Raw genomic sequence first — 27094 nt, 5'->3', positions numbered from 1 at the left:
CTCTCCCTCTCTATGTGCGTGTGTATATATATATACACATAATTTTTTTAAATAAAATTTAAAAGATGTCCAACAGGTGTGCTGTTGCAGTGTCCCTGCCTAGGGAGGTGATGACAGGGCAGGCTCCACCCAGGAGGAGCTGAAAGAATGGGAGTTCCGCGGCAGAGGAGGCGGGCAGAGCTTTTCTTCAAGCACAGGTATACCACGTGCGAAAACAAAGGGGTGTGCGAAGGCCGGGTGCATGTGTACAGCTGCAAACTGGGAAAGAGGCGCCAGGCTTGGGCGATGAGGGTTTTTTCCTTCATGGATTCCCTTCCTGCCCAGGGTCCTCTCTCGCTGGTCGGGGGCGCCTAACAATAATCCTTGCCACGGGTTCGTAGCTGAAAACGACCTTCAAGTTCGTCCATCCACCTTTCAGATTTTATAGACAAATACACAGAGGACTTAGAGAAGTGAAACGGCTTGTCTCAGGTCACAGCTCTGGCCAACACTGGGGTCCTGACGGCCAGTCTGCGGATTTTCCTGCCTCTGGCCTGCGGGCACTGCGCAGGCTATCAACTGCAACCCTGCTCAGGGGACCGCGGTCCGGTTCGTCTCCGGGCGGACTACGTCTCCCACAATGCGTTGGGCCCAGACTCCTTCCCGCCCTCCGGCTTTGGGTGCTGTCTCCGCCAATAGAAAGGCAGAATTCCCAGGGCCGTTCTCGGCAGCCAATGAGCGCGGCGGTGGTTGGACCTCTCCCGCTCAGGGCTCTCCGTGCTCCATGGCCTTGAGCCGGAGTGCAAGGGGCCGGGCCGATTGTTTAGCATATCATCAAAAAGGCCGGGGGCACTTTTGCACGTGGAGCAGCCGCCACCGCAGGACCTGATATCCCGAGAGGTGACCTGGAGAGGCAGGTCTGGAGCCGCGCGGACCCCGGTCAGTAGACCGAGGCAAGGGAATAGCGGGCCTGGAGCCAGCTGCCCGCAGCCCTGCTTGGGCTGGGGCATCTGGGTCGCCCTTCGTGTCCCGCGGGCCCGGGCAGCCTCGATTTACGCGCCCGGCTGCGCTCCGCGAACCATCCCGGATGCTTCTCCTTGGTGGAGCGCTCCTTGCCTCTCCTACCTGGAGGCGCAGACTTTGGACGGGAAGGGACATTCGACGACATCCCGCGCAGCCTACGCGTTTTACAGATGGGGAAACTAAGGTTCAGAAGGGACGTGTGATGCCCCAAGTCAGACGACAACTTAGCTGACCGGGCACAGTTTTCCCAGGCTCCCAAGTAGGAAGGGTTCTCTTTTACCATATACCACTCCTTCTAGTCATTTGAGTAAAATACATGTTGAGAGCTTCAGTTTTCCCAGTAGCTTTTTCTATCTTTCTTTTTAAGCTTTTTTTTCTACTTTCCCCCCACCTTTTTATTGAGGGGGATTGTCATCTGAATCTTTATGATGTAGTAATTTTTAATTTTTTTTTTTTTTTCCTTTTTGTAGAGATGAAGTCTCAAGCTGTTGCCCAGGCCAGTCTTCAACTCGTGATGTCAAAGGGGTGTGAACCACAGCAACTCCATCTTAAATAGGAGCTGGGTAAAATGAGGCTAAAACCTATTGGGCTGCATTCCCGGATGGTTAAGGCACTCTAAGTCACAGGATGAGATAGGAGGTCAGCACAAAATATGGGTCATAAAGACCTTGCTGATAAACAGTTTGCAGTAAAGAAGCCGGCCAAAATCCACCAAAACCAAAATGGTGACGAGAGTGACCTCTGGTCCTCCTCACTGCTACATTCCTACCAGTGCCATGACAGTTTACAAAGGCCATGGCAACGTCAGGAAGTTACCTTATATGGTCTGAAAAGGGGAGGCATGAATAATCCACCCTTTGTTTAGCGTATCATCAAAAAATAACCATAAAAATGGACAACCGGCAGCCCTCAGGACTGCTCTGCCTATGGAGTAGCCATTCGTTTATTCCTTTGCCTTCCTAATCAACTTGGTTTCACTTTGCACTGTGGACTTGTCCTGAATTCTTTCTTGTGTGATATTCAAGAATCCACTCTTGGGATCTGGATCCGGACCCCTTTCCTGTAACACTGGCCTCAAGCCGTCTTCCTCTTCAGTCTCCCAAAGTGCTGGGATTACAGGCATGAACCACAGTACCTGGCCTAAAAATAATTTTGTATTGCTTTTGTAATATTTATTTTAAGTCGTTTGCAATTCCACTGCTCTCGATATTTTCTAACTGCCATCTGGTTCTTTTTTCCTGTGTATGAGTTCATTTTTAAAGGGAATTGGGGACTTACTGTGTCTGTGGTTTTTCTGCCTTGCTGGTTTTGTGTTTATCCATTATTTTATTTATTTATTTATTTATTTATTTATTTTTTGAGACAGAGTCTCACGCTGTCTCCCAGGCTAGAGTGCCGTGCGCAGTCTCTGTTCACTTCAATCTCTGCCTTCTGAGTTCAAGCAATTTTTCTGCCTCAGCCTTCTAAGTAGCTGGGATTAGAGGTGTGCACCACCACGTCCAGCTAATTTGTGTATTTTTAGTAGAGACAGGGTTTCACCATGTTGTTCAGGCTGGTCTCAAACTCCTGACCTTGTGATCCACCCACCTGAGCCTTCCAAAGTACTGAGATTACAGGCGTGAGCCACCATGCCCAGTGACGTTTATCCATTATTTTCATATCAGAAGGATTATCTTAAATCATTAGTGATTAGTAATCTTTGTGAGTATAATTTTTAAAATATTAAAAAATACATATAGTATAATGCACAGATGTTAAATTTCATGTTTGCTCTTATGCAACCATTGCCAAATCAAGATATCGAAAATTTCCAGCATCCCAGATGACTCCTTTGAGCCCCTTCCCTGTCATTACCACCCAAAGGTAGCCTTTATTATACCACAGTTTCTGATATGTGCTACTATACGGATGTGCTGTAGTTTATTAGCCATTCCCCTGCTGATGGATTCTTAAGGACTCAATTTTTTGGAATTAGAAATGATGTTGTGGTTTTGTGTCCTTGCAAATAAATTTTTTTGCAAAGATGGGTTTTTGTTGTTGTTACATATAAAGTTTTGGTGCCGCAAAAGAAATAGCACTCTAATATAAAATTTTCTTTTGAATTTTCAGCAAGGCAAGTTACTTCTATAGAAGGGTGCGCCCTTACAGATGGAGCAATGGTGAGCACACACTTGGACCAGGGAGGGGAGGGGGTTCTTATCCCTGACACACATGGCCCCTGCTGCTGTGTTGTTCCCCTATTGGCTAGGGTTAGACCACACAGGCTAAACTAATTCCGACTGGCTAATTTAAAGAGAGTGACAGGGTGAGTGCTTTGGCGGGAAAAAAATGGTTATGCAGGGTGGAGAATGAGTCAGGGTGTAGCAGGTAGCAGGTAATCTGAATGAGTCAGGGTGGAATAGGCAAAAAAGGTTGCTTTGCAAGGAAGTTAAGTTTAAAAGTAGAAGGCAAAGAATTGAACATACTGACATATTGATTCTTTGAAGATAAATTTGGAACTTATATCTAACATTTTTAAGATAAATTACTGAGGGGCCAAGACTGGATTGGAGATGTATGAGCATGTCTTAATCTTCATAAAGTATGGTAATAATGCAGTCGAGATATTGCCTTTATTCCAATGAAGCTCAAAGTGCTTTGATATCTGATCCACTGCTAATCCTTAAGATGCCCCCGTAAGAATAAAAAGATGAGTGTTATTATCTCTCTTTATTCAGTGGTCACTGAGATTGAGTGACTAAGTTGTATGTTAGGTCAGGGTCACACAGTGCAAGTCAGAGCTGACTTAGGAGAGTCCTCAGTATTTCAGTCATGGGTTTTTCTGGGGACTTTGCATTTCTGATACTCATTCTCTGGTGTTTTGGAAGGAACAATGCTGTATTTTTTGTGCTTGTGATACTTTTTTTTTTTTTCTTTTTGAGACTGAGTCTTGCTCTGTTGCCCAGGCTGGAGTGCAATGGCGTGGTCTTGGCTCATTGGAACCTCCACCTCCCAGGTTCAAGTGATTCTCTTGCCTTAGCCTCCCGAGTAGCTGGGACTATAGGCGCATGCCACCACACCTGGCTAATTTTTGTATTTTTAGTAGAGACAGGGTTTGTCCATGTTGGCCAGGCTGGTATCGAACTCCTGACCTCATGATCTACCCATCTCAGCCCCCACAAAATGCTGGGATTACAGGCGTGAGCCACTGCGCCTGGCCACTTGTAATACTTCTTAACTTCTCTTACCACAGAGAGAGGTGTTTTCAGGAATAAGTCATTTTTCCTTTAAGAGCAACAGGAAGCATCTGTTGGTTTGCATATGTAAGGACCACCTGATGGTCTGACCTGGGCTCTTGTGAGTTAGATTGCTTTAGGACAGTCTACTTAGTGATTATGGTTCTCTTTTTTGTTTCTCAGCAGGACTACTTGTTACAATTTGAGGAGGGAGGTGTCTTACCCCAGAGCCTGGCTGGAGAAGACTGAGGTTCAAGGCTTGAAGTCTAAGTGATTGCCCCAGGACCTTGGATGATGGCCACAGAGATATCGAAAGTGGCTACTCCGCTGAGCCCCTTGGTCCAGGTACCTCAAGAGTGTAAGAGTTAAAGAAAGAGTAAAAAAAAAAAACACATGAACTACGGCTAGACAGTTAAAGACAGGTTTACTTAGATAAAACCTGAGAGGGGTTTCTGGCCAATTTCAGTCAGGAGCCCTTTCTCTTCCAGACTAAGAGTATATATTGGTTTTAGGGTGAGGGTGCTTATCACAAGCTTGGAATGTTTCTGTGTGGGGCAGAAGTTTTGGTGGGTTTGGAACATCTCTGGGCAGAAGGTAGGTTATCTTGGGGCTGACATCTTTCTGGCAAGAGGCGGGTTATCTCAGGGCTAGCATGTCTCTGGTTGGGAAGGAGTTTTGAATGTTTCTGGTGAGAGATGTTAGTTTGTGGCTTATGGTCATGCTGACCTTAGCCATTAGGCTGATGCCCTTTGGATTTAGGTTTTTGATTGGATTTAGAATAGGCTTGCCCAAGGTGGCGATGCTCCTGCTCTGTCAAAGAGGAAGAAAGACAAGAGGAGGAGGTCACCATAGTGATCCTGGAGGATGACTCCTGGGTGCAGGAAGCTGTACTGCAGGAGGATAGCCCTCAGTCTGAGCCCTTTCCCCAGAGTGCCGGCAAGGGCAGCCCCCAGGCAGAGGCAACCAGGGGACTGCAGGATGTACTTGGCCACCTCTGAGAGCTCTGTCATCACTGGCTGAGGCCAGAGGTACACACCAAGGAGCAGATGTTGACCGTGCTGCCAAGGAAATTCAGGCTTGGCTGCAAGAGCATTGGCCTGAAAACAGTGAGGAGGCAGCAGCCCTGGTGGAAGACTTGACCCAGACCCTTTGGGACAGTGGTGAGATATAGAACCTCATAGGGAGAGGATGGGAGCACCCTTCCAAGGTGGAGGAGTGTGTTGTTTCAGAGGAGAAGGTGGTGTCCAAGACAGAGTCGGGGACAGCGCCATCCCTCTGCTCTGTCTGTAGGCAGTCAGTGTGTTCATCAGCCTTTTAGTGTCCTCACTGTGTGTAGTGTCAGCTCCAGAACTGCGGTGTAGGAGGGGCTTAGAGCTGCATTTGCATAGTAAGCACAGTTTTTACTTACATTTGGAGAGGTTGGAAAGCTGATGGAAGTTACACAGGGAGGAGCTGGAGACCCCTGCAAACCACACTCTGTCACCTTCACTTGGTTGTGCAAGAAACATCCAAATAGTTCCTGGAATTAGAGAAAACAATCTGATGTTTTCAAAGTGATTATTTTTATGAAACCAACATAAATGACAAGTAACCCAGCTAATGACTAGAGACTTTCAGTGGTATGAAGTCATCGTGGGCTCTTAAAATAGTAATTGGAAACTTGAGCTCTTTGCAATAGTTACTCTATTTGTCTCCAATGTTACTAATAAGTGTTGGGATCCCGACCTGCTGTTTAACTGCCCTGTCTCCTTCCTAGTTTTCTGTTTTAAACTGGACTCACTTGATCACCAAATATTTACTTTAGATGAACCTGTGCCAGTAGAGCTGTCTCAGGGTTCATAGGATATAGCTGTCTTTGTGCTGATGAGAACTACAGAAGTTCAGAGAAGGTAGCGTGGAGTGGAGAGGTCAGGTCAGAGAAGGCTTCCTGGAGGAGGTGACACCAAAGCAGGAGGTTGTAGAAGGGAGTAGAATTTGGAAAGGCGTAGGGCAAGGAGCAAGTAGCTGAGAGGAGCTGTACTGAGCAGAGGCTGGGAAGGGCAGAGCCAAGGTAGTTTATACCTTTGGGTGACAGGAGAGCTGGCTGATTGGAGTGGCAAGTGTGTTTTTAGGAAGTGGTAGGAAGTAGAGTTTAGGGGAAGGGTGGGTGAGGGCTTGGACTGAATGTCATTGGCCTCAGCTGGTTCTTGAACTAGGGCCCAAGGGGCATGGGAGGAAGCAGAGTGTGGCAACAGGATGTAGGTTTGATTAGGGTAGTGAGAGGTAGGGACAGGAGAGCAGCCGGGAAGCTGGGAAGGTGTGCAGTGATGGTGGTCAGCCCCAGATGGGACACATGTGAGAAAGAACCGAAAGTCACAATGGCTAGCATTTCCCAAGCTCTTTCTGCAAGCCAGGAAATATGCTTGGCATTTAATATGGAAAACTCATGTAATCTTCACCACCCTGGAAGATAAGCAGGATTATCACCAGAGATCCCTTAAGATCGCTGTCTTTGTACCAGGCAAAACCAAGATTTGAATGCATGTGTCTGAAGACATAGCCCATGTTTTTAAGCATTTTGTCACATGCATGATTTTTTTTTTTTTTTTTTTTTTCGGAGACAGAGTCTTGCTCTGTCGCCAGACTGGACTGCAGTGGCATGATCTCAGCTCACTGCAACCTCTGCCTCCCTGGTTCAAGTGATTCCCCTATCTCAGCCTCCCAAGTAGCTGGGACTACAGACGTGTGCCACCACGCCCGGCTAATTTTTTGTATTTTTAGTAGAGACAGGGTTTCACCATGTTGGCCAGGATGGTCTCAGTCTCCTGACCTCATGATCTGCCTGCTTCGGCCTCTCAAAGTGCTAGGATTACAGGTGTGAGCCACTGCACCCGGCCTGTCACATGTATGATTTTGAGTGACAGTTCCTACTGGGTGTTGGAAGGAGGGGATGCAGATGGAATTAAGACAGTGGCTAACTCCAGAGCATCTGGCCTGGAGGATTCAGAAGAGAGAAGAGAAGAGAAGGAAACTGAAGGGGGTTTAGGGCAAAGACTGTGACAACTGCCAGGGACTGGGAGAATGAGTAGAGCTGTCCTCTGGCAAAAGGGACTGATGCCGAAGGCCCGCAGTGACCCAACCCTGCCCTGCACACCTTCATGCCTGTCTCACTAAGAAGCCTGTGAGTGGCTGGCATTGTCATTTCACAGATAGGAAATGCAAGTTCAGGAAGCTTACACGGCTGTTAAGTGATGGAGCCAGGAGTCAAACTCAGACCTGTCTCTTTGTGCATAGAGATCCCAGTTTTGCTTGAAGCAAAGTACTTGATTTTCTTTGGCCCCCAAAAATAAACTTTTAATTTTATTCTTCCTATTAAAATAAGCAAACTTTCATCCTATTTTACAGCTGTCTTTGCTTCCTTCCTAGTGGAGGTGACCAGTTTGTCATGAACTTTGGATCTGCAGTCAGATACTGTGGAGGAGAGAGTGGTGGAGGGCTGAGGACAGGCCTCAGGTTATTATTTGGTTGGGGAGGCACAGAGCAGAGGTTCAGGTCTCAGCAGGCGTCAGAGGTGATTACAACTCTTCCCACCTGGCTTGCGGCAGGGCCTCTGTGCCTTTCATCTTTCACTGGGCACCCAAGATGGGGCCCACTGGGGACCATCCCAGGTGCATGGGTTTGTCTGTCCCCGACTTCTGCCTCTGAGATTGTCTTTGTTGGTCTTTGTTTAACAAATGCCCCTGACCTTCCTCATGATTGCTCACAGGAGTCTGTGCATTTGTCTTCATTCCTTCTTAAACATTTACTCGACATAAGGCTGCTTGACCTCTATTCTAATTGTCCAGCTTGGGACCTTTGGACACATTCACCCAGCTCGGGATATTTCCAGAACTGGTTAGACTGTAGTTGTTTAATGTTCATCTAGCAGGAGCTTCTAGGCACTCACAATTCATGTATCTTCTAATTCTAATGAAGATCAGACCTATGTTAACAGTTTAAGTGGCAGAGCTTATCTCTATCTGCGAATGTTTCCTAAGGACATTTTACCTCCATACCCAGCCCTAATCCAGGCACGTGGTGTTTCTCACCTGAATTCTTGCAGCTGCTCCAAACAGCCTCAGCCTCTGCCCCTTCATTGTAGCTCTTTCACTCCTTCCTGAGTGATAGGGTGCTCCTGCTTAAAAACCTTCATGAGCTTCCCATTGTCTACCAAATTAAGCATGACCTCCATGTTCTGCTTGGAGTCTGCGGCCCTATGGGACCTGGCCCAGACCTCCCCTGCAGCCTGCTCCTGCCCTCGGCCCCCCATGCTCTATCCCCACTCCATTCTAGACCAGATCTTGCTGTTTCTTGAACACAGCCTATGTTTTCGAGTATCCACCTTTTGCTACTGAATTTTTTTTTTTTTTTTTTTTTTTAAACAGTGTCTTGCTACATCCCCCAGGCTGGAGTGCAATGACTCATCTTGGCTCACTACAACCTCCACCTCCCAGGTTCAAGCAATTCTTCTACCTCAGCCTCCTGAGTATGAGTAGCTGGGACAACAGGCACATGCCACCATGCCCGGCTACTTTTTATATTTTTAGTAGAGAACATGTTGTCCAGGCTGGTCTGGAACTCCTGACCTCAGGTGATCCACCCACCTTGGCCTTCCAAAGTGCTGGAATTACAGGTGTGAGCCACCGTGTCCGGCCCTTGCTCCTGAACTTTTGGCTTGGAATAGCCTTGTCCCATCTCTGTGTGACAACATCCCAGCTGTTGTTTGAGTGCCAACCCTTGGAGATCCTCTTCATAAAGTGTTCCTTAAACCCAGTCCCTTTTCTTGGTCCCCAGTTCCACACCCCTGGGAGCACCTCTCATCACCTCTGCTGGAAGTCTTCTCCCCTAGAATATTTGGATTCTTTCTCTTGGCTTTGTGTCATAGTTAATCTTGTTTCCTGTTTATGTGAATACTTGTCTTATTTCTTCTAGGAACCTGTAAAATCCCAGAAGACAAGGAACTTGTCCTTTTTCCTCCCCTCTCCCTTTTTCCTTCTCTTGCTCATTCCACCACCTCTCTCTCTTTCTCGCACCCAACTCCCGCTTCCTCTCCCTCTGTCTCTAATATCACGAACCTCTGGACTCCGCCCTAGAACTCCTGAATCAGAAACTTCGAGGGTGATGCCCAGCACCCCTCTAAGTGATCCCGATTCAAACTCCAGTTTGAGAATCTCTGTGCTTGACCTCTGGTTCTCAAACTCAGCCGCACATTAGAATTACCTGGGGACCTGGAGTCCACTCCCGGGGATTCTGATTTTCTGATTTAATTGGTATGGGGTATTGCATGGGCAAGGGATTTTTGAAAGTGCTCCCGGTGGTTCTATTATGCAGCAAAGTGTAAAGACCACTGCCATAGAGCTTTGTTACCCAGGGGGTGGTCAGTGGGCCAGCAGCATCGGCTTACCTGGGACTTTGTTAGACATATGGACTGTCAATCTCCCCAGCCCAGCTGAAGTGAATTTGCATTTGACAAGATTTCCAGGTGATTCCTATGCTCTTGGAAGTTTGAGAAGCACTGCCCAGGAGAGGAATAGAGGTTATCAACTTCAAGCCTACTCTTGTCCAACAGTTGAGCAAAAGAGTCACAGCTGACCTCTCCAGCCATCCTCAGCATCATCTGGCTTTCAGCTGTCAGAGGCAACAGGCGATTTGTTTTGAGCTTGCTGCCCCAGCAAAATGTTCCCTTAATGATCACAAATGAACACATGCATTCATCTTGGTCAAATAAATAAATACGGTGTGTATACATGCAGACACATGCATACAGATATATATACACATCCACACAGCTAGAGACATTTCTTTTTCTTTTTTTTTTTGAGACGGAGTCTCGCTCTGTCGCCAGGCTGGAGTGCAGTGGTGCGATCTTGGCTCACTGCAACTTCCATCTCCCGGGCTCAAGTGATCCTTCTGCCTCAGCCTCCTGAGTGCCTGAGACTACAGGTGTGAGCCACCATGCCCAGCTAATTTTTTGTATTTTTAGTAGAGACAGAGTTTCACCATGCTGACCAGGATGGTCTCGATCTCCTGACCTCGTGATCAACCTGCCTCAGCCTCCCAAAGTGCTGGGATTACAGGCGTGAGCCACTGCACCTGGCCTGAGACATTTCTTAATACAAATCTATATTTGTTTAAAAATATCTATGAACATTAAGTAGCAAATCTCTTTTAGGGAAACTGATAATTTCGGCAAATTCAGTAAACCCTTCTGAAAATATGTTGTTAACTTATTTGTATAGTATAATCAAAAATATATATACTAGTGTCTAACTTACAAATAATATATTCTTGCAAAAATTCCCAGCTTGGAAGTATTAATATACATTGATTTCTCCTCCTACATCCCTGCCCCCAAAAAGCCCACTTCTCAGGAGCAACCACTTGCATCCATTTTCCATTGGTGCTGTAACAAATTATCACAAACTTAGTGGCTTAAAAAAACAATACACACAACAAATTGATTATCGAGTCCTAGAGGTCAGAAATCTGAAATGGATCTCACTGGATGAAAATCAAGATGCTGGCAGGGATGAGTTCCTTTCTGGAACTCTAAGGGAGAATCTGTTTCCTTGCCTTTTCTAGCCTCTAAGGCTGCCTGCATTCCTTGGCTTGTGGCTTCTTTCCATCTGCAAACCTGGCAATGGTGGTAGAATCTTTCTCCTACTATATCATTCTGAAATGACTCTTCTGCCACCCTCTTTCACTTCTAAAGACCCCTGTCATTACATTGGGCCCACCTGAATAATCTAGGCTAAGCTTCCCATCCCAAGATCTTAATTTAACCGTATCCACAAAGTTCCTTTTGTCATGTAAGGTAACATATTTAAAGATTCTAGAGATTGGCCAGGCGCAGTGGCTCACGCCTGTAATCCCAGCACTTTGGGAGGCCGAGACGGGTGGATCACGAGGTCAGGAGATCGAGACCATCCTGGCTAACATGGTGAAACCCCATCTCTACTAAAAATATAAAAATTAGCTGGGCACGGTGGCGGGTGCCTATAGTCCCAGCTACACAGGAGGCTGAGGTAGGAGAATGGCGTGAACCCAGGAGGCGGAGCTTGCAGTGAGTGGAGATCATGCCACTGCACTGCCTGGGGGACAGAGCGAGATTCCGTCTCAAAAAAATAAATAAATAAATAAGATTCTAGAGATTAAGATGTGGACATATTTGAGGGGCCATTATTCTGCTTACCAAACCATCATTATGTGTTTGGTGCATACCTAGGAAGACTTTTTGGTACATATTCAGTTATATTTGTACTTCAAAATGTTTTATCCAGCTACTTGGGAGCCTGAGGCAGGAGGATTTCTTGAGGCCAGGAGTTTGAGACTGTAGTGTGGTATGGTCATGTCTGTGAGTAGCCACTGCACTCCAGCTTGGGCAACATTAACAAGTCCCTGTCTCTAAAAAATTTTTTTAAATATATTTTTTTAAATTACCAAAATGAGATTTCATACTATTCTGCTGCTTGATTATTTTTACTTAACAGTATATAATGGATAGCTTTCCACATTGGACAAGATAAATCTATTAATATTTTAAAGGAAGGTTTTCTTCTGAAATTTTTAGAAAATGTGGCCTTTTTTGGTCAGGCATGGTAACTCACATCTGTAATCCCAGCACTTTGGGAGGCCGAGGAGGGTGGATCATGAGGTCAGGAGTTCAAAACCAACCTGACCAACATGGTGAAACCCCGTCTCTACTAAAAATACAAAAAAGTTAGCCAGGCGTGGCGGCAGGTGCCTGTAATCCCAGCTACTTGGGAGGCTGAGGCAGGAGAATTGCTTGAACCTAGGAGGCAGAGGTTGCAGTGACCTGAGATTGTGCCACTGCACTCCAGCCTGGGCGACAGAGCAAGACTCTGTCTCAAAAAAAAAAAAAGAAAGAAAGAAAGAAAGAAAATGTGGTCTTTTTTTGTTGTAAAATAAATAAATAAGGGAGGGAAAAAGAAACCAGGAATCCTGCCTTAGGCTAAATGAAGTGAAAAATGAAAGTGGGAAGTTCAAGAGAAGTAGTCTCAACTGTTTGTATATGGCAGGTGAATGTGGTATTTTAGGAAGCAGTTACTATCCAATTATGTTCTGCTTAGCTCTGGTGAAAATACTCTCATATGCTCCCTGTAGTGGGCATTTGTGGTTATTTAACTGCTTAGCATCCATTCCTCTTACCAACAGCATCTGACTTTCCTTAGAGAGAATTACACTTCCCAATGGATAACATTTTTGGGTGTGCCCTGCACATCTTCTAGCGAAGGTGGCCACATGACCCAAGCAAGGCCAATCAGATACTGCCTCTTTTAAACCTAAAATTTGGAATTTTTTTTTTTTTTTTTTTTAATAGGACGGAGTCTGGCACTGTCACCCAGGCTGGAGTGCAGTGGCACAATCTCGGCTCGCTGCAACCTTTGTCTCCCAAATTAAAGCAATTCTCCTGTTTCAGCCTTCCAAGTAGCTGGGACTACAGGCACACGCCACCACGCCAGCTAATTTTTGTATTTTTAGTAGAAATGGGGTTTCACCATATTGGTCAGACTGGTCTTGAACTCCTGACCTCAGGTGAGCCACCCGCCTAGGCCTCCCAAAGAGTTGGGATTATAGGTGTGAGGCACTGCGCCCAGCCTAATTTGGAGAAATTGACAATTAAAGAACAGTTGAAGTTTATGCATCCTCAAAATGGCTGTAAAATGATTAAAAACAAAGCAAGTACTCAGCAAAATATAAAACAAAACCAAACCCTAAAACCCACATTGAAGCAGGTCTTCAGAATTGTAACAAAAAATAGTTGTAAGAATTGTTGGCTAGGCACAGTGGCTCATACCTGTAATCCCAGCACTTTGGGAGGCTGAGGTGAGCAGATTGCTTGAGCCCAGGAACCAAAGACCAGCCTGGGCAACATAGTGAAACCCCATCTCTACAAACAATACAAAAGGCAAAAATGAAATGGGCATGGTGGTGTGCACCTGTAATCCTAGCTAATCATGAGCCTGAGGTGGAAGAATCGCTTGAGCCCAGGAGGTGGAGGTTGCAGTGAACCGAGATCACACCACTGCACTCCAGCCTAGGCAACAGAGTGAGACTGTGTCTCAAAAAAGAAAGAAAAAAAGAATTGTCAGTCTGTCTGCAGCATGGTAGATACGAGCTATTTTGTTGAGATCTCTGGTTTTTATCACTGGGGTAAAAAGGTGAGGGTATCCTGGGAATTGCTCATGCAGTCCCAAAATATAGATAGCATTTAGGCATTGGTAACGTAACATTACAATTTGGGACACTAAGGTCTCTTTTGCACCCAAGCCATGGTGCCCACCTACCTCTGTACTCCGTAGCCAGGTCAGCTGAGTTGAACAGCTTTAGTCAATATCTGAGCTGGGTGAGGCTGGGTGAGGCTGGGTGAAAGAGCAACAGGTGAAAACAATTCCAGCAAGATGCCATCTATTCCTTAGAAATCAGTTACTGAGATATCAAAAAGGAAAAGCAGCAGAATGCTTTGCCTAATTAAGCAGTTGAGTTTATAACTATTTGATAAAATAACAAAAGTAAATGCAGCACATTTATCAGAGCTCTTGTTTGTAAACAGTGGGAACCCACATTGGCTTACTCTGAGCACCACAGAGGAACAAAGGGAGAGATACAAGAGGTGCTCCCAGAAAGTGGGAGGAGAGAAGGACCAACCCCCAGAAGACAGGGGGCACAGATTTGGCCAGTGGGATTTTCCAGCTCTAGAACTGAGGACTTGGCACTTTGTATCATGTGTCCGTACAATTTGGCTTCATTCTTTCATACCAGCCTTCTCCATGTGGTGGAGGTGCATGGCTGCTTCCAGACATCATCACTAGCATAAAAAGCTCTTCCTCCCTGTGGAACTCCACTTCAGAATTCTGGAGAAGGCCTCTGATTGGTTTAGCTTTCATAGCCTCTTTGAACAATCACTAAAGACAGTGCTTGATGCATGATAATTAACAACATTCCTGCCCTATGACTGAAACAGAGAGATCAGGGGTCCATAATTAGAAGTTCACACTAGAATCACATGATTGAAATGGAGAAAGGTAGAGAGAAACAATTGATGTTCAACGAAGCCTGTAATATGGAGGCAAATATGCCATATTTGGGTATTCATAAGCCTATGGGAAGAAAGAATCTGGATATCATTTGGTTTCACAAACTAATATCCCATCAAAAGTGAAAACAAACAGGATGTATTCAACAAATATTTATACAGGTTCAAATGAGCAAAGCTTGTTTATTCCTGATTTTTGACCACTCACTGGCTTTCTCAGTATGCCACTGACATTTTTGTCTCTGAATGTGGAGGTCTTTCTAAATTTGTCTTAGTAATATCCCTCCTGAAGGGTTTCCTAATATGCAAGAGATAAAGAATTACTATATACTTGCCCTCAGCATGAATTTCTTCATAAGCTGGATTCCAAAGGGAATACTGCATTCATTACCAAAGTTAAAATGCATAAGTCTATAGAGCTACGCTTTGAAAATATTTAAAATACAAAAAGATGTGTGCATGTATGTCTGAATGCAAATATGTGTATGTGTATTTGCATATGTAAAAACTCTGCTGTAAAATGAAAAATAAAGGGCTGAGTAACCTAGATAGTTCAACAACTTTTAAAGGAAAACATAAACCTATTAAATTTGACTTTTGATGTTTATTTTGCCTGCATCGTGAAAATGTTGATTTCATTGGTCATAGTAGTTGGCCAATGACAGCAATTTCAAAATAATCCCTGGATAGTTGACAGCCTGCCAACCATTTCTACAGTTATGAAAATATTCCTCTTTATATGATGTTAGGATGTATTGCTGCATTTTTTCAAAGTTCAATTTCTTTATTTTTCATAAGCTAGTGAAAATAACTTTTAAAAATTGCTCTTCACATTTTTACTGCAGATATCACCACAAGTATGTATTATTTAGGCCTATCAACTGACAGCATATTACTTTTGTCAAGAAAATTACTAATATTTGTAGCAAATAAGAAATAAATGTAGACAGGCAAACTTATGATGAAAACTTACATCTTTGTTTGGGTTCCCCAAAACGCAGACTGAGATAAAGACTTGATTACAGATAGTTTATTTGGTGATCTCAGGAACTTCATGGGATGGAGTGAGGAAAGGGAGAGGAAGAAAGGAGGAAAGTAAAAAGGGGGTGCCTTAATTAGTAGGTTCCATTTTCCTAAGCCACTGGGGCTCACTTCCACTGGGGAGCCTCTGAGAAACCATATAGAATATGCCTCAGGAGGAATTCACTGACGGATGGGGAAGTTGGGAGTGCTTATCTTCTAACTCTTGAACCTTATTGATTAAAGGTTGACCTTGGGGGTACTATGCCCTCAGCACTTCCAGGCTACTCTCACTACGGGCTGAGAAGGGCCTCAGCAGAGAAGCAGAGTTACGGCACTCGTGGTATGAAGATGTCAGTGTGTATGGACATGTTTGCAAGCTGCAGGGGAACTAACAGGTGGGCCGTGGGCAGGGTGTCAGTAGTGACTACCGTGTTCACTCCTTGCTCTCAGCAGATCCTCTCATGCCCACCCTGAGTTTGCTCTGTTACTGACATTTCAGGGTTGTAGCTGGCTGCAATCTCCAAAAATGATTGAAAATAGAAGAATATGTGGAACAAGTCACAATCTTCACTGCTACAGCTGGTCCCAAGGCTATAATCTATACTCATCATCCCTCTGCTCCACCACCTCTTCTAGAGTTCCCAAATCCTTGGCTAGCACTTCCACTAGTCATCGTTGCTTGCTCAGTGAATGACCGCACCTTTATCTCTGAGTGGTTGAGCCTTGATTACCTTGCCCTTGTCAGGCCATGGTTGCTTCACTTGCTTCTCTGCTATTATCATCAGGCATAGAAACACTAAGGGGTCCCCAAGTGATTCCCCCAAGTTCTAGACATCTTCCTCCTTGTGTAGCAGCAACTCCAACTCTTCAAGATAATCAAAGTCGGTCACCCCTGCCAGTGTAATCATGCCCATTTTGCCTGCTGATCTGACAGCATGGAGATGCCCAAGTCCTCAGGTGACACTGTATTGATGCGGTGAAACACTTACTGTCTCCCTCTGTCCACACACCCTGAGACCAAGGCTTTTCATCAGGAAGAGCCTGAAGTTATAAGAATTAAAAACATAATTTCCACTAGTGGCTCAAAGGGAGTGTGTTTAAGTCCATCCTACTTGCACCCTTTAATTAGCGTTCCTGTGTATTCGAGATGCTGGGGAAACAGCACAGTGATTGCATATGGTGATCATTGGTTCAGCAAACATACTGCATCCTCAAGGACAATGACCCAGCCATGCGAGGTGTCATTTCTAAATTGATGCCTTAAGTGTTTACAAGGCTATTCAGAGGCTTCGTCTGACCTCCTCAAAGCCAATAGTCTTCTGATACAGTGGATCAGAGCATTACTCTCAAGGGTAGTTTTGGTTTGTTTTTGTTTGTGTCTTTTTGTTTTTGCTTTTGCCTCAAGAATTCAAAGCAGCTCAGCAAGTGCTGTGCCTCTCTCTTAGTGGTAGGAAATGTAAAATATTCCTTCAGATAGGACGTCTCAACATACCTTTAGATCTTTGGGCCTCTAAAATACTCCCTGACGTGGCAGGCTTCCAGAACTTTGTAGGGTTTATCTCTCATCCTTCAGCATGAAGTATTTCAAGCCAGAATACTTGCTCCTTCCTGAAAACTAAGTCCAATTATTATTCTGTCATTCATATAATGGGCCAGGATGATGTTCTACAGAATGTCAAGATGATCAAGGTGATTGCAGACTATATTGTAACAGAAATGAGGAGCATTTAACAAATTCCTAGGACCAGGTCATGAATGATAAAGAGAATGCGTTCAACGAAAACAAGTCTTTGGCACTTAGTGTGAGACTATTGCAAAAATAGTTTGCATTCACACGAGAAAGATAGAAGTACACATTCACTATCAGTATGAAGGATCTTGCTAAAGCAACCAGCTTACTCAGTCTTCATGTGGCTTTGCTTTCTTTCAGCATGGTGGCCTCAGGGTAGGTTGTCTTCTTACACAGTAGCTCAGTGCCACAGAGGCAACTGTCCCCAGGAATAAGATAGAAGCTTCATCACCTTTTATGACTCAGCTGTGAGAATCACACAGCATCCCTTCTGAACACTACTGGTCAAAGCAAGTAAAGTCCAGCTCAGATTCAAGGGGATTAAAATTAGATTTCAGCCGGGCGCGGTGGCTCACACCTGTAATCCCAACACTTTGAGAGGCCGAGGCAGGCGGGTCACTTGAGGTCAGGAGTTCAAAACCAGCCTGACCAACATGGTAAAAACCCCGTCTCTACTAAAAATACAAAAAAAAAAAAAAAAAAAAAAAAAAGCCAGGCGTGGTGGCAGCCACCTGCAATCCCAGCTACTTGGGAGGCTGAGGCAGGAGAATTGCTTGAGTCTGTGAGGCAGAGGTTGCAGTGAGCCGAGATCGTGCCATTGCACTCCAGCCTGGGTGACAGAGCGAGACTCCAAGGCTCTGTCTCAAAAAAACAAGAAAGAAAAAAGAAATTAGATTTCATCTCTTGGTAGGGGAATGACAAGTTTGCATCGTAGCAAAGCAATTGGGATGAGAGATACTGTTGCAGCCTTCTTCAGAAAATACAACCTGCCACATCTCTTGCAGCAAGAACTATGCTGCCCTGCTCAGGGCCTGCTGAGACTTGTTCCTAGTTTTTGGCATAGATGCAATGAGGGCAGGCAGTGGCAGACTTTGAAGCAATCTTGGTGGTGTCTGCTTCATAGGAGGACTATGTAGAGTCTCTAGGCAGTGGGAAGCTGTTCTCTTCAACTAATGGGGTGCAGGATACTTCTAACCTGGAGGGTTCAGGGAATGTAGGGGTTCAAGGTTCTCAAGCATGTCTACCCAGATGCCTGCCTGCACCCCAGTAGTTCTAGGGACCGTTTCCTTCCTCTAGGGCTTTGTCTTTTACATCAGAGGACTGCCTGGACTGTGCCTTCAGTTGGCTTTGTAGTTCTGTTACTCTTGCAATGAACCCCTGAGTGTCATTTTTTAGAACAGTCTGCCCCCAGTTGCAGGAAATGGATATTTTTTTTTTTTTTTGAGACAGAATATGGCTCTCTGTCACCCAGGCTGCAGTGCATTGGCATGATCTCGGCTCACTGCAACCTCTGCCACCTGGGTTCAAGAGATTCTCCTGTCTCAGCCTCCTAAATAGCTGGGATTACAGGCGTGCACCATTATGCCCAGCTAATTTTTGTATTTTTAGTAGAGATGGGGTTTCACCATGTGGGCCAGGCTGGTTTTGAACTCCCCATCTCAAGTAATCCACCTGCCTCAGCCCCCCAAAGTGCTGGTATTACAGGTGTGAGCCACCATGCCTGGCTAAGGAAATGGAGATCACTTTAGATCCTTCCAAGGAGGCCTTCTGGCTTTCACTACTATGCTGTGAATGGATAGTTGGATGATATAAACCTGTCTTTCTTTTTTCCCAATTCTTCTAAGGCAGTTAACAGGAACAAGACAACTCTTCAATTCCTGTGATTATCACAACCCCACATCCTTCAGGAGGATGAGCACTACTGCATAAGCTAAACTTCTCTTTCACCTTTACCTCATCCAAGTACACCACGGGTCAAGTGTAGGTAACTGGAATTCTTAAAAGTGCCAGGGTTTGTCAACACCTTACTCACCACCACCAGTGGGGTTTTTGTTGCCACCATACCATTGAGAATATACTTTCTATAGTCACTTCCAGTACCCGTTACCTTAATTTGACTTCCTCCAAAATCAAACCTTGTGACAAAGCTTTGGATACAAGAGTCTGTCTTGGAGAGGATCCCAGGTAGAGCAAGTGAGTGAGTGTGGAAAGTGAGAGAGGTGAAACAGAAAACTGAATTGATGAATGGGTTATTACTGTGGGCAATTTGGGCTCTTTCCCATTTGGGACCTCTGAGGAACCACACAGAATGCCTCCCACCGAGGTATGGGATGGTTGAATATTAATCCACTGATCCTCATCCTTCATGGGTTGAGGGGTGTTCTGTCCCCAGCAATTCTAGGATGCCTTGTGAAGGTTGGGCAAGCTTTTGTTGTACTGGAGGAAATCCTCAGAGAAGCAGAATGAGGCAGGTGCTTGAGTGGGCAAGCCGTCAGCATGCTTAGGATTCCTAAGTTCACTGCAGCTGCAGGTCAGGTCAGCTCAGTTCAGGGGACATGGGGAAGGGCATCAAGACAGTCTGCTACCTACTCCTCAGTAATTCATATGGAAAAATCAGGAGGCAGTCCCTATTAAACATCGTGGACTGAACACATGTGTTTATCACAGCTCCATCCTGAAGCATCTCTGAAATGACTGAAAAGGAATAAAAAATAATCTTATAAAAACTGGAAGGATAAAGAGAATAGAAGAGGTAACAACAGACAAGAGCTAACAAGAAAATGCTGGAAGATGGAAGGCAGATGGGTGAGCAGTAACGAAGTTAGCAGAGCAACAGGAAAGTTTGCTTTGCTGTGAAAAATATCAGAAAGTAAAAGCAATATAGGGCACTGTAGCAGAAGCTGTCCCTGCTCTACCTATGTCATCTGGGATCCCTCTGCCATCTCTTTGTAGACCAGCTGAATTCCAGTGTGCATTCTTTCACAGAAGCCAGCATTCTGCTGGAAGGTGCAAGAGAGCCAGAAGCGCCTGAGAATTTGTGTCTCTTCCCTCCTGGCACAGCCCTTAACCAATGACTGATGAGGGTGGGGACAGACATAGTCCAGCTCTTTTGCCGTCTCACTGGGATGACTTTGAGGTGTGATCTATGATGTTCCCCCAAGCCCTCTGTGGGAATTAATCAAAATTGCCTTCCAATTGGGACTTGACTTGATGTTGTACCCTTACGTGGCCTCTTTCTACTCCTACTTTCTCACTTCTCTCTTTCCCCTGGGAATATTTCCTAAGAAATCACTTTCATGTGCATTTTCCTCTAGTGCAGCACTGCTTGAAGATACTTCTGTTTCAGTGATGTAGGAGTGTCTGTGTGTGTGCACGTGCATGCATTGGGTTATCATTTAACATGAATTTCTTATCGTGAAGCCAGTTTGAAAGCCACTCTTCTATACCACATTAAACTGCCTGTTTGTTCACTGAGCTGGAAGTTTTCCTTGATGCCCCAAAGTAAGAACTATAGATCACATTCCAAATCTTACTGCTTAGTTGAGCACAGTGACTTAAAACATATTAAATAAAAATGTAGGCTGGGCACAGTGGCTCACACCTGTGATCCCAGCACTTTGAAAGGCTGAGCCGGGTGGATCACTTGAGGTTAAGAGTTCGAGACCAGGCTGGCCAATATGGCGAAACCCTGCCTCTACTAAAAAAAATACAAAACAATTAGTCAGGTATGGTGGCATGCAACTGTAGTCCCAGCTACTCAGGAGGCTGAGGCAGGAAAATCGCTTAAACCTCGGAGGCGGGGGTAGCAGTGAGCTGAGATTGCACCACTGCACTCCAGCCTGTGTGACAGAGCGAGACTTTGTCTCAAAACAAACAAACAAGTATTAGTTATGGCTCTAAAGAACGAGGTTAACTTTGACACAATTGGCTGGTCTGATCTTTGACTTCTTGGGCAGCCAACCATGCTAAAAAGCTTTCAAAGCCCAGGCATCCCTTTAAGGTTGATAAATGTGGCATAAAGGTTGTGATAGTTTGTTGGGAACAGACCCCCCAAAATCTGGCCATGAACTGGCCCCAAAACTGGCCATAAACAAAATCTCTGCAGCACTGTGACATGTTCGTGATGGGCATGATGCCCACGCTGGAAGGTTGTGGGTTTATGGGAATGAGGGCGAGGAACACCTGGCCCACCCAGGGTGGAAAACTGCTTAAAGTCATTCTTAAACCACAAACAATTGCATAAGCGATCTGTGCCTTAAGGACATGCTCCTGCTGCAGATAACTAGCCAGAGTCCATCCCTTTATTTTGGCCCATCTTGTTTCCTGTAAGGAATACTTTTAGTTAATCTCTAATCTATAGAAACAATGCTTTTCACTGGCTTGCTGTCAATAAATATGTGGGTAAATCTCTGTTCAAGGCTCTCAGCTCTGAAGGCTGTGAGACCTCTGATTTCCCACTCCACACCTCCACATTTCTGTGTGTGTGTCTTTAATTCCTCTAGCACCACTGGGTTAGGGTCTCCCTGACCGAGCTGGTCTCAGCAATAGTTGATCGTTAATGTTTTTGCAGGCTAGCAGAAACAAGAAGGTCAAGTTTGCCTTGTAGCAGAGCCAGAAAGTGTGCCTGATCACAGGGCAGGACAGTCACCCAAGGACTCTGGCCCTTGGCTTGGCTTGGCTTGGATGGAGAGAGGTGAGGTGTACAGAATTGCTTTGCATTTGCCCCCAAAGACAAGGTAGTTAAGAGAAGATAACACACCACATATTCACTAATAACCAGTGAGACCTAGCAAAGAGGTCACATAAGTTTCTGTCAGATTTGTGGGAATCCCGGGGCAGGCCTCACTGCCAGAATCGGTCGGAGGCCATGAGTGGAGGGCTGAGAACATCATTTCTGTAAGTACAGTGGAGATGAAATCTGGAAGACATTGCAAAGGAAGGGGCAGGAGACTCATCTTCCCAGGAAAGCCGTGGGATCCTTGGCGTTACGTGTGTCTGTTGATAATCCTTATTTGTCAGTACATGACGTAACACTGTCTACATGTTTAGAAAAGAGCAAAAATATGTTGAAAAATCTGATGGAATGATTGAGACACAAGGAAGAAGATCTAAACTCATCAAATTTAGGATGGAGATGACTGTGAGTTAAGAATTTATAGGGGGCTGGGTGTGGTAGGTTATGCTTGGAATCACAGTACTTTAGGAGGCTGAGGTGGGAGGATCACTTGAGGCTAGGAGTTTGAGACCAGCCTGGGCAACGTAGTGAGACCCTTTCTCTTAAAAAAAAAAAAAATTAGCTGAGCTTGGTGGTGCACACTCGTAGTCCCAGCTACTCAGTGGGCTGAGGAGACAGGATGACTTGAGTCCAGGAGTTGGAGGCCGTAGTGAGCTATGATTGTGCCACTGCACTCTAGCCTGGGTGACAGAGTGAGACCCTGTGTCTGAAAAAATAATAATGATTTTTACAGTCTAATATTTTCCCGAAGAAGAGCCTGACTTTCTGGTGGGCATGGATATTCTGGACTCCCTGAAGGTGTGGTGGAGCGTGGGGAGTAGGTGCTCATCAGCACCACCAGGGTCTCTGTTAAGCAGAATACTGTGTATGGGTATCAATCCCTGCAGGGGAATTCTGTGTACTTATTAATCCCAGGGGAGAACTCTAAACACCTCACCAACTTCTACTACTACTACGGTTCCTAGATCTACCAGTTTTTTAGATCTAGCAGGAGGTTTTGCCCAAACCCAGCTGCCAGTGTTGGTGAGACACAGCACTTATGCAGCATGTCAGGCAAAGCAACTTAGTACTCCCAGACAGGCAGCAAGGGCCAACAGAAGTCTAGGATCCATGATGTGCTGGCCCCCAAGGCTCAGGGAGGCTGCCCACGGTAGATGCAGACTTATCTGTATGTGCCCTACTTTGCACCTGATACAGTTTGGATATTTGTCCCCTCCAAATCTCATGTTGAAATGTGATCCCCAGTGTTGGAGGTGGGGCCTAGTCGGAGGTGTTGGGGTCATGGGAGCGGATCTCCCATGAATGGCTTCATGTCCTCCCCATGGTAATGAGTGAGTTCTCACACTATTAGTTCACATGAGATCTGGTTGTTTAAAAGAACCTGGTGCCTTCTTCTTTCTCTCTTGCTCCTCTTATGTCATGTGACATGCTGGCTCCCCTTTTGCCTTCTACTATGAGTGGAAGCTTCCTGAGGACCTCACCAGAAGCTGAGAAGATGCAGGTGCCATGCTTCTTGCACAGCCTGCAAAACCATAAAACAAATGAACTTCTTTTCTGTATAAATTACCCAGATATTCCTTTATAGCAACACAAACTGGACTAATATAGCACCACAGCTGAGGCACCCTGAATGCATTCTGCTCTGCTTTTATACCTCAGAGGCCACTTGGGTTGCTGAGCCAAGCAGTGGAGGCTCTTCTCGGAATGACAGAAATGAAGCCTGGAGTATTCTGGGCATTTCCTCCTCATCTCAGCACGTTGCATTCTCCATACATTCTGCCCAAGAATTGCAAACAAGAGAGAGTCAGCCAAGGCTGTTTGGGGACTTGTCCTCCTGTCTGGTTGAAGGATCCTTCAGCACCAGCCGCCTCTCTCTCCTGGCTCCATGTTCAGTCTGCTACTTTCTGATTATTACTCCAGGTTGGAGGGATGGCTCATGCACAACCCTTTTCTCATCACTGGGAGGGCATGTTCCCCATTGAAACTTAAACCACTGAGTTGAGACTCAGTCAGTATCATATGCGTTTAGGTTGTGGGAGCCAGTTTTCAGCACCAAACTCTCTCCAAGTTGTGATATCCAAACTCCTGGCTGAAATAACACATATAATGGCTTAGCACTGTGCCCAACAGACTCTAGGTGTTTGGTGAATAACGGTTGTTATTAACTCTAGATGCCAAAGCCTGTTGAAAGATGTGTAATTGAGAAATCAGTAAGAATGAAATCCAATTTTAAAACTTTCAAGGCAGGCGCGGTGGCTCACACCTGTAATCCCAGCACTTTGGGAGGCCAAGACAGGTGGATCACATGAGGTCAGGAGTTCAAGACCAGCCTGACCAACATGGTGAAACCTCCATCTCTACTAAAAATACAAAAATTAGCCAGGCATGGTGGCACATGCATGTAATTCCAGCTACTCAGAAGGCTGAGACAGGAGAATTGTTTGAACCTGGGAGGCGGAGGTTGCAGTGTGCTGAGATCACGCCACTGTACTCCAGTCTGGGCGACAAAGCAAGACTGTCTCAAAAAAACAAAACAAAACAAAAAATTTCCAATAGTTTGTACTTCTATAACATGTCATTAACAGCCCACATGGGAATTTGAGAAATATTGTTATTCACATCCGAGAGGGATGTAACTGGGAGCTGTGAAGATTAACATCTGAGGGCACAGAGAACAAGCTCAAGTTTACTGTTATGTAGCCCACCTCCTAGATCCTGTGTCCCATTGGAGGTGCCCTGAAATCTTTTTTTTCTCTAGTCTGTGATCCACCCACCATTTAGGTCTGTATGTGTCCATTTTAAATAAAAATTGCATTCCCACTATGTAATTTCCCCACTGAAAAGCTGGGGCACACAAAGCCCTGTTGATCTCATCAAATCCTGATTAGTGGCCCTGCTTCTTGCAACTCACGGAAGAAGACATTTAAAATGAAGTCCTCGTTTATACATCTATATATATTTTTTTCATTGTTCCTGCTTTCCAATCAGTTTAGGTATAGGATTTTATTGATTTGAGTGGGCATTTATTTGGATGTTAGTAATTAGAGGATTCCACAAAACGGGATAGAGAATACCCAGAAATATACTCATCCTAGACTCTTAACTGTCCTTACCCTCCCATCCAAGCTTCTCAGATTGACTCGTTCTAATGTGTCAAGATTAAACCAAAACCTTACCTACTGAGAACAAAAATAGTTATTAAGGAGCAGAAGCACATCGTTAAACAAGTTCTGAAGATCACTTTCATTGGGCTTAGTTTACACCCCAGGGTAAAAGTAGGGTCTGATCTTTGTTCCCGCCTGAAATATTCATCCATGGCTACATGAACGAAGCAGGTGGCAAGACCAGTTCTGTTGTTTAGATAAGGGTTTCCAAAATAATTGTACTGTTTAAATAACACAGCTTTATGGTTACAGGAAGTCGTTCTCAAATTTAAATTTATATATAAATTCCTTTTGCAGAGAGGCTCATTTAAGACAATAAGAGAACTTTAGATAAAGTTAGGTAGAGGAAAGAGAAATAGAAATACAAGTATAAGAAGAAAAATGAAGAAAAGCAAGACCTTAATGATTTGTATAATTGGACAATGGTAGGGAACAGAGTGCTATGATATTTACATTCCATTGACTATTCTAAAAATGCTGTTAGAGTTTTGTTTTAAAGTCAATATTTATTTTTTATTTATTTCATTTTTTGAGTCAGAGTCTCACTCTGTCATCTAGGCTGGAGTGGTGCTAGGATTATAGGCATGAGCCACCATGCCTGGCCTAAAGTCAATATTTAGAAGATATTGCAAATTATACCCTTAACAACTATTTAATCTTATAGAACTTGTCGTTATCAATCTAGCAATGTGTGTCTGTGAGACAGAGGAGGGTGGGGAGGGGACACATAGGTTTCTAAAACTCTTTAGGAGGTACCTGAGCCAAAAAATGTTTGGCAACAGCCATTATGGGATTTGGAGGCTTAAGTGGCAGAATCTGTCCTCACTTCCCTAAACCTGCGTCCTGCAGTACAGTAGCCACTAGCCATGTGTGGCTGTTGAGTGCCTGGGATACGGTTAGTCTAAAGGAGATGTGCAGTAAGTATAAAATGTATACCAGGTTTCAAAAACTTCGCATTGGCCAGGCGCTGTGGCTCACGCCTGTAATCCCAGCACTTTGGGAGGCCAAGGCGGGCGGATCATGAGGCCGGGAGTTCAAGACCAGCCTGGGCAACATGGCAAAACCCCACCTCTACTAAAAATACAGAAATTAGCTGGGCGTGGTGGCAGGCACCTGTAACCCCAGCTGCTCGGGAGGCTGAGGCAGGAGAATCGCTTGAACCTGGGAGGCGGAGGTTGCAGTGAGCCGAGATCACATCACTGTACTCCAGCCTGGGTGACAAGAGCAAAAATGTTTTAAAAAAACAAACAAACAAACAAGCAAACACTTTGCATTAAAGGAAAAAGAATGTAAAATATCTCAAATAGTTTTTATATTGGTTACATATTAAATTATAGTATTTTGGATATATCAAGTTAAATAAAACATATTATCAAAATTAATGTCACCTGTTTCTTTTGTATGTGGCTGCTAGAAAATTTTAAAGTACATATCTATATGTGGTTGCATTTTTGATTTCATGTGATATTTCTATTGAACAGACCTCAGAAATCCCTGTAGCTCTTCAAGATTTTTGCAATATCTGCTATTACTGATGGTAATATTATGAAATCATTATTTTTCACTTTATATTGACTGACATTTTAAAGTTATTTTAAAAGGAAGCTATAGATCATGGGTTTAATATATTAGCTCAAATTGTTAATACACATTAAATATATAACTTGAAATTTAAAAAAGTCTCTCCCTCAGCATACCTCTGAAACCATGTGATGTTGCAGTAATAACAGGGCAACTATACACTGGGAAACGTGCCCTGAACTGAGGAAGAGGGATTTAAAGGGAATTTCCTTGGGTGGTGGAAGCTCTTGGCCCACTCCTGAGCAGTGCTATTCCTGGCCACCAGAGGACTGGCCACCAACAGCCATGGCCTTGGGAGCAGCTGTGAGACAGTAGAATCTGAACTTCAGAGGAGGGATGAAATTGCCTGCCTTAGGGAGACTCTAAGACAACTCTAAGAAACATTGGCGTAGACAACAAGCATCTCAGTGGCAATCAGATGGACTGAATAATAAAGATCTTTCTCTGTTTTCCATACATCCCAAAAGCAGCGCCCCAACTCCCCAAAGGAAAGATTGCCCCACCCTGACATATAGGGTTTGAAGTCAGGTTAAATTTGATTTAGAAAAATAATATAAGTCTTACCCCCAGGATTGTGCAATAAAATTCAGACTCCTTAAACATGTCTGCAACATGGGTGCCATGATCCCCGTATAGATACCAATGAAGCTCAGATGTCCTAAGTGACTTCCCCAATGTCATTATAGTTAACAAATGACAGCTTGCTGGCTCCAAACCTGGAAGCCTTGT

The 27094-nt window shown here is 44.7% G+C and overlaps 1 protein-coding gene across 12 annotated transcripts in view; it reads left to right on the top strand.

Moving 5' to 3' along the window:
• Positions 1-728: 728 nt before the first annotated feature.
• Positions 729-27094, top strand: part of LOC119623275 (chondroitin sulfate proteoglycan 4-like) — a 62031-nt gene continuing 35665 nt past the window's right edge. For 4 of the 12 annotated variants that reach the window (XM_073012328.1, XM_073012329.1, XM_073012327.1 and 1 more), the window contains exons 1-4: positions 729-918; positions 1473-1565; positions 3112-3161; positions 4401-4562. The gene's annotated coding sequence lies outside the window, so the exon portion shown is untranslated. The other 8 variants (XR_012091551.1, XR_005244406.2, XR_501901.3 and 5 more) reach the window with 8 other exon arrangements.

This window comes from Chlorocebus sabaeus, chromosome 26 (genome assembly GCF_047675955.1).
Source record: "Chlorocebus sabaeus isolate Y175 chromosome 26, mChlSab1.0.hap1, whole genome shotgun sequence".
NCBI classification, from domain to species: domain Eukaryota; kingdom Metazoa; phylum Chordata; class Mammalia; order Primates; family Cercopithecidae; genus Chlorocebus; species Chlorocebus sabaeus.
The sequence above is the reverse complement of the archived record's forward strand: the minus strand, read 5'-3'. Positions and strand labels throughout refer to the sequence as shown.